Source organism: Nansenia antarctica (assembly GCF_963989245.1).
Source record: "Nansenia antarctica genome assembly, chromosome: 8".
NCBI lineage: Eukaryota > Metazoa > Chordata > Actinopteri > Argentiniformes > Microstomatidae > Nansenia > Nansenia antarctica.
In genome coordinates this window covers 29850315-29860314 of record NC_137678.1, presented here as the reverse complement: position 1 = coordinate 29860314, position 10000 = coordinate 29850315, and positions in this window count along the sequence as shown.

Sequence of the window (10000 nt, the reverse complement as noted above, 5' to 3'; positions counted from 1 at the left end):
AAAGGTCCTGCTGTCAGTTACCAGAAGAAACATTGTCACTTAATAATGACCCATGTCAAAGGCACAACCTATAGTAGCTAATCGTGAGCTTAGAATGATACGGTTCTATCTCCCTTTAGGGCAGTTCAGAGATATTGAGCATCAAAGTTTTTACATTCCATTATGTTTTGTGAGATGGAACCTTTGTATTTTATGAATTACTAACTCAAAAATGTCAACATTTAAAAAATAACACCACACAGGCATTAATAAACACCTAATGGATCAGATTATGTAAAAAACTAAATTTTGACCAAAAATGGAGATAGAACCTTATAATTCTAACGTCACGTAATGGCAGATGAACATTACCCCTCCAAGTATAACTTCATATGATGATCGTAGACAAAAAAAGCAGTACACCATGTGAGGCTCATATTTCTCTGAATAAGAACAGAGGACAGGATGGACGACTGGTTTGAACAGGCAGTAATAGCATTTTCCATTATACATAATGGGATGGGAGACACAGACCAGAACCACCAGATGTATGCGGTTATTGAATACAAGTCCCTTAATGCCCCTGTGCACAACGGAGGAACATTGGTTCCGTGGGTGTTGGCCAAAGTTCAAATGAATCCCTCTCTCTTTTCTTTCCTGAAGTAATTAACGACTTAACGACAACAGGACCTTTACTTATCCAATCACACGCGGGTCTGTGATTATACCTTCAATGAATTGAGGAAGTAAGTGTGCATCATGAAAGTATTGGAACAGAGTAATTGTATTTCCCAGGCTGGGAGCCATCCATCTTTCCAGGTCCCCCAGTGGTGTAGTCTACGTGATACGCAGGACTAGGCCGTATACCCACTAGGAAAGGCCAAGGATTTCCATATACCCACTTAAAAATGTATGAGGATACGTAACAGCGTTTTGTGACAGAACTTTCACACTTTCATTCATAAAATTCTCCCCGTGTCTGTGTTACGAAGCACTTGAATTTTGGACCATTGGGGACTGACTATAGCGTCATATACCATCAACGGGGGGAGATGCGACATGAAATATGTCAAAATGCAGCACTATCATGCACAGATCAGCCTTATAACATGTAATGTTAGATATATAACGTTAGACAGGGAGCGCAGATTTATTTTTATGGCGTTCCGAAATGAACGATATGAGGCTGGGAGGGGAAAATCACAGTATACCCACTAGAAAAAACTACACTACCCCTTCACCTAACCCGTATCCCTTCACCGGAGAGCCAGGAGGTCTCTCTAGCCGACCTCAAGTTTTCATCCGACAGTGAAGCCTTACGAAAGGATAATAGCGTTGGTCAGCATACATAGGGGACAGCGGCTGCTCCTGCGTTGACCGTAACACCATGTCACACACACTCATCATCACCATCAGTTCACCTCAGAGTCAGTTCACCTCAAAGAGTCAGTTCACCTCAAAGAGTCAGTTCACCTCAAAGAGTCAGTTCACCTCAAAGAGTCAGCCAAGTGGAACCATCCCGACCGTCACTTGTGATAACCTCTCATTTAAAAATATATATTTTTAAAAAGATATAGAACCTTTATTTAACCAGTAGGTTAAAGGGAGATCTGGACAAGATAGCACACCAGTACAAATACAAGGTTACAAAATTGGAGAATAAATCATAATAAAAACAGACATGGGACAACAGATAAATATTATAAAATTAATTTTATGAATAGCAATTGCACTCTACTGTCACACAATTATTAATCAGAGCTTTGACCTCTCCCAGGGAGACAAGATTATGAAGATGTAGTGTGTTCTGGAGGTTATTGCATGATCAGGGCGCAAAACACAGAGAAAGCTGCTCTGCCAAGTTCCAAGCGAATCCTGGGTACCCGGTAGAGCAACATCCCTCTAGTGGAGTGAAAATCATAACAGCTGTTGGGTGACATGAGATTACATACATTTACATTTTTGGCATTTAGCAGGCGCCTTATTCCAAAGCGACTTACAATCAATACATTTGACTAAGCAAGTGAATCACCAATCCACCAGTCGTAGCAGGAAGAGTAATCCAGCTCAGGCCCGGGGCCATTGGCAGCCTTTGTGATAGAAGGAAAAATCTTCTTCTATCACCTCCTTCTAAACCTAGACTTTTTCTTTTTTCTTTTTTTATATAGACACTGGAGAAACAGAGAAACAGTACAAGGGGGGCAATAGAAGTTTTTAGGGACACAGTAAAGGGGAAAAGCGGGTGTCTTCAGGAGACGCAGTGCTGGGGGGGGCAGTAGATGTCTCAGGAGGAGCAGTAAAGGTGCAACCTGAAGATAATGGGTCTTCAGTCTCCGACGGAAGATGGGTAGTGAGTGACTCTATCTACATACTGTAGATATAAGGGGAGTTTTCCCAGTATGGCTTTGTAAATAAAGATGTACCAGTGATGCTGTCTCCTCAGGCTTATCGAAGGCCAGGAAACCAGGTCATAAAGTGCACAGTGATGCGTATGGGACAATGAGTTGGATATAAAGTGTAGAGTGAACTTTGCACACCCCCCCCCCAGCCCCAGCCCCCCCCCCCCCCCCCAGCCCCCTTCACTCCCCCCAACAGGATGAACATTGCTGTTTTTGCACATAGGACTTATACTGTACATATGATTGATAACCACTGCATTGTACATATCTACTGTATATCTTACTGTACTTACCTCGTCCCTGTCTGGACATATGTTATGGTACATGTGGGAAAACTAGGGTTAGGGTTAGGTGCTAGGGTGCTAGGATTAAGGTTAGGGTTAAGGTTAAGGGTAGGGGTAGGGTTAAGGGTTAAGGTTAGGGTTAGGGTTAGACATGCCAGCATGTACCAAGTCACCCTAGCACCTAACCCTAACCCTAGTTTTCCCACATGTACCGTAACACATATACTGTATCTGTACATACCTATGGCTTGCACTATTGCACTATTGAACTATTGCTGGATGCCAAATGCATTTCGTTGTCACAGTACTTGTACTTTGCCAATGACAATTAAATTGAATCTGAATCTGAATCTAGAGAACTGTGATACACATAGTCTAGGCAGCGAAGTGTAGAGAAGGCAGCACACATGTAGATAAGGTCCCCATAGGCTAGGCAGCGAAGTGCAGAGAAGGCAGCACACATGTAGATAATGTCCCCATAGGCTAGAACAGAACGGAGCCTGAACACGTGTTCTCCTAGCTGCTCAACTGAGGCAGGCTTTATTTCAATAATAAAAACTCAGCCTAACCTTCAGTTTCTTTACTAGGGTCTTCATCTGCACTCTCAAAGAGAGCCTGTCATCCACCCACATACTCAAGTACTTATAGGATGACACGCTTTGACAGAAAATAAAACATTGCATGGCAGATTAGTACCATAAAAGTCCATTGGTCATACTGTAAGATTCAGGAACGCAATGGAATTGGAATGTAATTGAATTCTCCGACATTCAATGACTTCAATAGTAGGAATGTATCCATATATAATATTATTCGTTATTCACTCTTCAGATTATTATACAGTTAGTCTCCTGCATGCAATGTACTTGCTCTACTTGACAATTCACCCCTGCTCTAAATGACATTTCAAATGTTCTTTTTTAACATTTCAACATTGACCTTAAGCTTATACAACACTGAATGTGTCAGACCTGTCATTGGGTCAAACCACCTACAATAATACAGGAGAAAGTGCAAGTGACGCCAATGCTCCAATGGTCCAAAGGCTGTTTGAATCTCAAAAGTCGGTCCTTTTGATTTCTTGCATCCTGTCTCCTTGTCTCCTTCTCAAATTGCACTGGAGGGAGAAACCTCCAATGAACCTTCTCCTCCAATCCACTTTGAGAAGGAGACGTAGAGAGAGGGACGTGAGGGAGCCAGGACAACATTTAGAGATTCAGTCACTGACACCATGGAGACCAACAATAATCTAAACTGACCTGAGCCCTGCCCCTGTCTCTCTCTGCACATTAGTATTGAGTTGTCAGACCACACAGAGTCTCAGCGTCAGCTCCAGTCAGGGTAATGCCAGTATCCCCTCATCGCTCCCTCTACTGGACGGGGTGGGAGGGGGGAGTTTCCATTTTAAACTTTAAAATTGCCTGTTGTCATGGAACGGCTCTCACGTGAATTGATCTTTGCACCCCAAAAGGGAAAAGTACGGAGCCCCCCTGGGGTCACATGGTAGACATTTTTTTTGGGATGTGTGAATCCGTTCCCTCGATTTAGTAAATCTGTTCCCTCGGTTTAGTAATCCGTTCCCTCGGGTTAGGCCCTACGAGCCAGAACGATCGCAAGGATTCTAACCCTAACCCTAACCCTAACCCTAACCCTAATCCTTGCGATCGTTCTGGCTCGTAGGGCCTAACCCTAACCCTAACGAATTACTAAACCTAGGGAACGAATTACTAAACCGAGGGAACGGATTACTAAACCGAGGGAACGGATCCATAGAAATGATTTGTCCATGAATTTAGTTGGAAATGAATGAAATTTAATGAAATTCTGCTGTCATCCGGAATCTCAGAAATACATTTAAAAAACATTATTTGTGAGCAAGGTACTGAGGAAATATGTGACTAGCCTAATCATGATCATATTTACAACATAGCGTATCCTTCATTTTTGTGCTGTTTGGCCCCTTTTTATACTACAACTTTCAAAGGTTCAAAGGTACCATGCTGTTCTTTACAGACTTGGAATCTGTATCTTTCAGATTCAGATTCAGATTCAGATAACGTTTATTGCCATTATGCATACACATATAGGAATTTGCTTTGGCGTTACAGTAAGTGCGTTTATACTTTTTTCACGTACATGAACAAAAACAAATGCAAAAAACAGAACAACACAGGACAGACAACAGTGCATTGGATAGTGCTACATATATAAAAGTGCAGTGCAGAGTTTTTACAGTGAGTCCAGTGCATATTAAGTATCTGCTGTTGAAGCTAACATTCTGAACACAACCTAATGAAAGCCACAAATGCAGTGATGAATGCAGGAAAAAAAAGAAAAAAAATCTTTATTGGACTACAAGTTTAATTTGATCTGAAAAAAGGCCTCTGGTATGTTTCCACTCAAAATGATGCTAACGTCATTTCAATCAAATGAAAATCAATAAAATGCAGTCTTTGCCCTGCAAATATATTTTAATGAGCTGTCACATGTTTCACTAACTAAACATTATTAAACATTACTTCATACAGTTTGTTAAAAGTTTGTTCTGGAGTTGAAGAGAAGAACTGTTGTGAGGTGTTGCTGACCCTATATTACCCACGTACCGTACAGTACATCAGCCCAGCTAAAATCTTCATCACTAATGCTAGAAGAAGGAAGAATTACTTATTATAATAATTATTATTATTAACAATTTGTTCTTTTTTTACAGTAGATAAACTGTACAAGGGGGCAAAGTGGACGGAGAGGTTTCAGGAGGGATAGTTAAGGTGTAGCCTGAAGAGATGGGTCTTCAGTCTATGGCAGAGGATAGGGAGTGACTCTGCAGTCCTGACAGCAGTAGGAACCACCAGTGGGGTACCAGGACAGTGACAAGCCAATATCCCTCAGCCCCTGTCTAACAGGTCTGTACCCCTGCATCCCCCTTCTTTGGACCTATTCATATTATATGTTGTACTCCCTATACTAGCTCCCACCCCATCAGCCATTTATCACATGTCCTTTACATAGTATACAAATAAATAAACACACACACAGACACAGACACAGACACAGACACAGACACAGACACAGGCACAGGCACAGACACACACACACACAGACACAGACACAGACACAGACACAGGCACAGACACACACACAGACACAGACACAGACACAGACACAGGCACAGACACACACACACACAGACACAGACACAGACACAGACACAGACACACACACACACACACACAGGGACACAGACTGCGTGCGCTTTTTCGCTGAGAAGCAGCCTGTCACATAGTTGTGAGGAGACGGTGCGTTGTGAGGAGAGGTGGCGTTGCCAGGCAACGGCTGCCAAGCGAGTCCCATTGCGACTGGGTCTAGTGAGAGAGGCCGCACCTGCCTCCAGACACTCCTAAATCCTGTATAGAAACACCACAGAGTCCACCAGAGTCCAGTCCAAAAAAGTGGTTTAGCCGGTAATAAAAGGTGACGGTACAATCCCACCAATGCAGACTTCTCTTTCACACTGTCACTATTAGTTATTTCACACTTCTCTTTGGCACTTTTACTGTTAGTTATTTGAAAAGAATGATGCTACAGAAATGTTAGCTTGGCTATACTTCTCAGGTGAAAGACAACTGTCTTCTTGGTCAGCCTATTTATGTGGGGTTCAGAACTCAGGTAAGACTACAAAACTACACCTAAGACTACAAAACTACAATAATAACGGTAAATAAATGAAATAAATAAATGAATAAATAGATCTGTATTATATTGCAGGTCTATTTGTTACAGTACATCCACATTCTGTAAGAATGCACATTTCCCATCGAACAAGGTATAGGTGACATATCGTGATCTTAGAATTATAAGGTTATAATCTCCGTTTAGGGCAGTTCAGAGGTATTGAGCGTCAACGTTTTTACATTCCATTATGTTTTGTGAGATGGAACCTTTGTATTTTATTAATTAATAACTAAAACATTTCAACATTTTAAAAATAACACCACACAGGCATTAATAAACACCTAATGGATCAGATTATGTAAAAAACCTTATAATTCTAACGTCACAATATATACTATTATGTATACATATATCATGTTTTATGGCCTATACATTTATCTTGCTATAACTCTGTAAAATGGTGAACAATTAAAAAGCTTCCAAGCCAGTGCAATCAAAAGACTTTAATCATGGCCATATAGAACAACTGTATGTCAGCTCTGATGTATTTGTTAGCCGGACTAAACTGCCTGTTATTGAAATAGGATTTACTAATCCCATAATCCCTCTTAAACCCAGTGTAATCCTGTTAAAGTGAGGCTTCTGTTTGCCCGTTGGGTTGAAAAAGCATGAGCAATTAGCCATGGTTATGTGCTTCTATGTGTTCTCTGTTCTATGTATTCTTATTCATCGCTGAAAGGTTTTGGGATCAAATATACTTTGGTTTGTTGCTGTTTTTGTAACTAATGAGGTTTTATTCAAACGTGAATCATTAACCATGGGAGAGATGATAGAGTCCATTATCGGTGGTTTTGATGAAACACATTATTTGCATATTCCCCACATAATGTATGCTTGTGTCCTTAAATGCCCACTAATATGTCTTTAGCCTCATACTGTATGTATCTTGTGTGTGTGTGTGTGTGTGTGTGTGTGTGTGTGTGTGTGTGTGTGTGTGTGTGTGTGTGTGTCTGTGTCTGTGTGTGTGTCTGTGTCTGTGTCTGTGTCTGTGTCTGTGTCTGTGTCTGTGTCTGTGTCTGTGTCTGTGTCTGTGTCTGTGTCTGTGTCTGTGTCTGTGTCTGTGTCTGTGTCTGTGTCTGTGTGTGTGTGTGTGTGTGTGTGTGTGTGTGTGTGTGTGTGTGTGTGTGTGTGTGTGTGAGTGAGTGAGTGAGTGAGTGAGAAAGAGAGACAGACAGACAGACAGACAGACAGACAGACAGACAGACAGAGAGAGACGGAGAGAGAGACGGAGAGAGAACATGTCAACAGTACGTGTAGGCCTATCCTCTTAAACCCCCCCGACTCCCTTCCCTCCAAGAAGGTACAGTACAGTAAGTTCTAGAACTGTAAATACTCTCCTATCACCAGCTGAGGGCTGTGGAAGAAAAGGTCCATGAGGTGCAGCTTTAATACGACTCCCAGCAAAATCCTGATATTTGCAGAGCCATCGTGAGGAGCACGTCGGTTATTCGCTCAGTAAATGTATCTGTGATTGAAATAACAGAGGCGACGCCACGCTCAGCTCACCTCTCTCCTGAACACAGACCTGACGGGCAAACAGTGCATATCATACCCAGAAGTAATATTACAATGAGAGGCAAGCATAAAGCCGCGAGTTATATGAGGGATTTATTCATAAATTAACTCTCCGACCAATAGAAGCTCCGTCTTTGCGGTAGAAACTATTTTAATATATTACTCTCTGGCATTTACCTTTCTGATGAAGTCTGATGAACTCTCATTCCACTTGGACGTGTCGAGGCCTCATATCCACTGATTTGAAGTCTGTTTTTATCTATGTTAGCCTACTGTAAGAATTAATAAGTGGTATTATATATATTAATTTATTATATGTTTTGGTGAGTCAACTATAGGGCGATTATGTATCCTATAAGTTACTGAAGGTTTATGGTAAACTTACACATGGGAACAAAGATTCTACTTTTTGGAAAAATGTCCTCTGGTCTGATGAAACCAAAATGTAACTGTTTGGCCATAATGACCATTGTTATGTTTGGAGGAGAAAGGGGGGAGGCTTGCAAGCCAAAAAACACCATCCCAACATCCCCAAAACTAGCTTAAAGATAACAAAGTCAAGGTATGGCCATCACAAAGCCCTGACCTCAAACATATAGAAAATGAGTGGGCAGAACTGAAAAAGCGTGTGCGAGCAAGGAGGCCTATAAACCGGACTCAGTTCTGTCAGGAGGAAAGGGCCAAAATTCCTCCAACTTATTGTGGGAAGCTTGTGGAAGACTACCCCAAAACATTTAAGTTACACAATTTAAAGGCAATGCTACCAAAAGACTATCTAAGTGTATGTCAACTTTGACCCACTGGGAAAATAAACCATTCTCTCTACTATTCTGACATTTCACATTCTTCAAATAAAGTACTGATCCTAACTGACCTAAAACAGGGAATGTTAACTAGGATTAAATATCAGGAATTGTAAAAAAAAAAAAAAAAAAAAAAAAAAAAACGGAGTTTAAATGTACTTGGCTCAGGTGTATGTCAACTTCCCACGTCAACTGTATGTTTGGAGTGACTTCTGCGTTAATCGTGAGCTTAGAATTATAAGGTTCTATCTCCGTTTAGGGTAGTTCAGAGATATTGAGCGTCAACGTTTTTACATTCCATTATGTTTTGTGAGATGGAACCTTTGTATTTTATGAATTACTAATCTAAACAATTTCAACATTTTAAAAATAACACCACACAGGCATTAATAAACACCTAATGGATCAGATTATGTAAAAAACTCAATTTGGACAAAAATTGAGATAGAACCTTATAATTCTAACGTCACGAGTAATCAACCGGCTTCTGAGCGAACATTAGGGGAACCACCTGGTGGGTTGACGTGCGATGGGGGGGCTGGGGGGGTTGTGCGCCCACCCATGCGACCCGGTGAGAAGGTCCTTGTATGGAGAGCAACGCGTGATGATGACCGTTCTCAGACGGGGGTGGGTGGGTGGGGGGCTTTTAGAAACTGATCCGTTCGGGAGGGCTCACTCACACACACACACACACACACACACACACGCACGCACGCACGCACGCACGCACGCACACACACACACACACACACACACACGCACGCACGCACGCACGCACGCACGCACGCACGCACGCACGCACGCACACACACACACACACACACACACACACACACACACACACACACACACACACACACACACACACACACACTGATACTCTTTGCTCTGCATGCTGGCGGAGCGAAGATAGAAAGGCACGCACAATCCTCCCCTTCCCTTCAACACACCCCGCGCGTCTTTTAGGATTACAGTTGGAGATCTGAGATCTGACACACTCAAAGACACGCACACGCAAACTCGTCAGGGCAGGGGGAGAGAGAGGAACCGGCTGAGATTTGTTTCCAAACTCTCTCCGACGCACAAGGTTCCAGTCGGTTCGGACCGCCTACCCACGTCTTTCCCTCACTGGATCGCTGCTCACCGTAGTTCTTGTTTGGGGAAATTCGCTCAACCATGGATACGTCCAGATTCCCAGCCACTCTACTTTTACTTCTGTCAACATTAAACTGCGTCTCGACTGTGCAATTCCCGGCTGCAACCCTGTGAGTAGAGCAAGAGTTTCTCT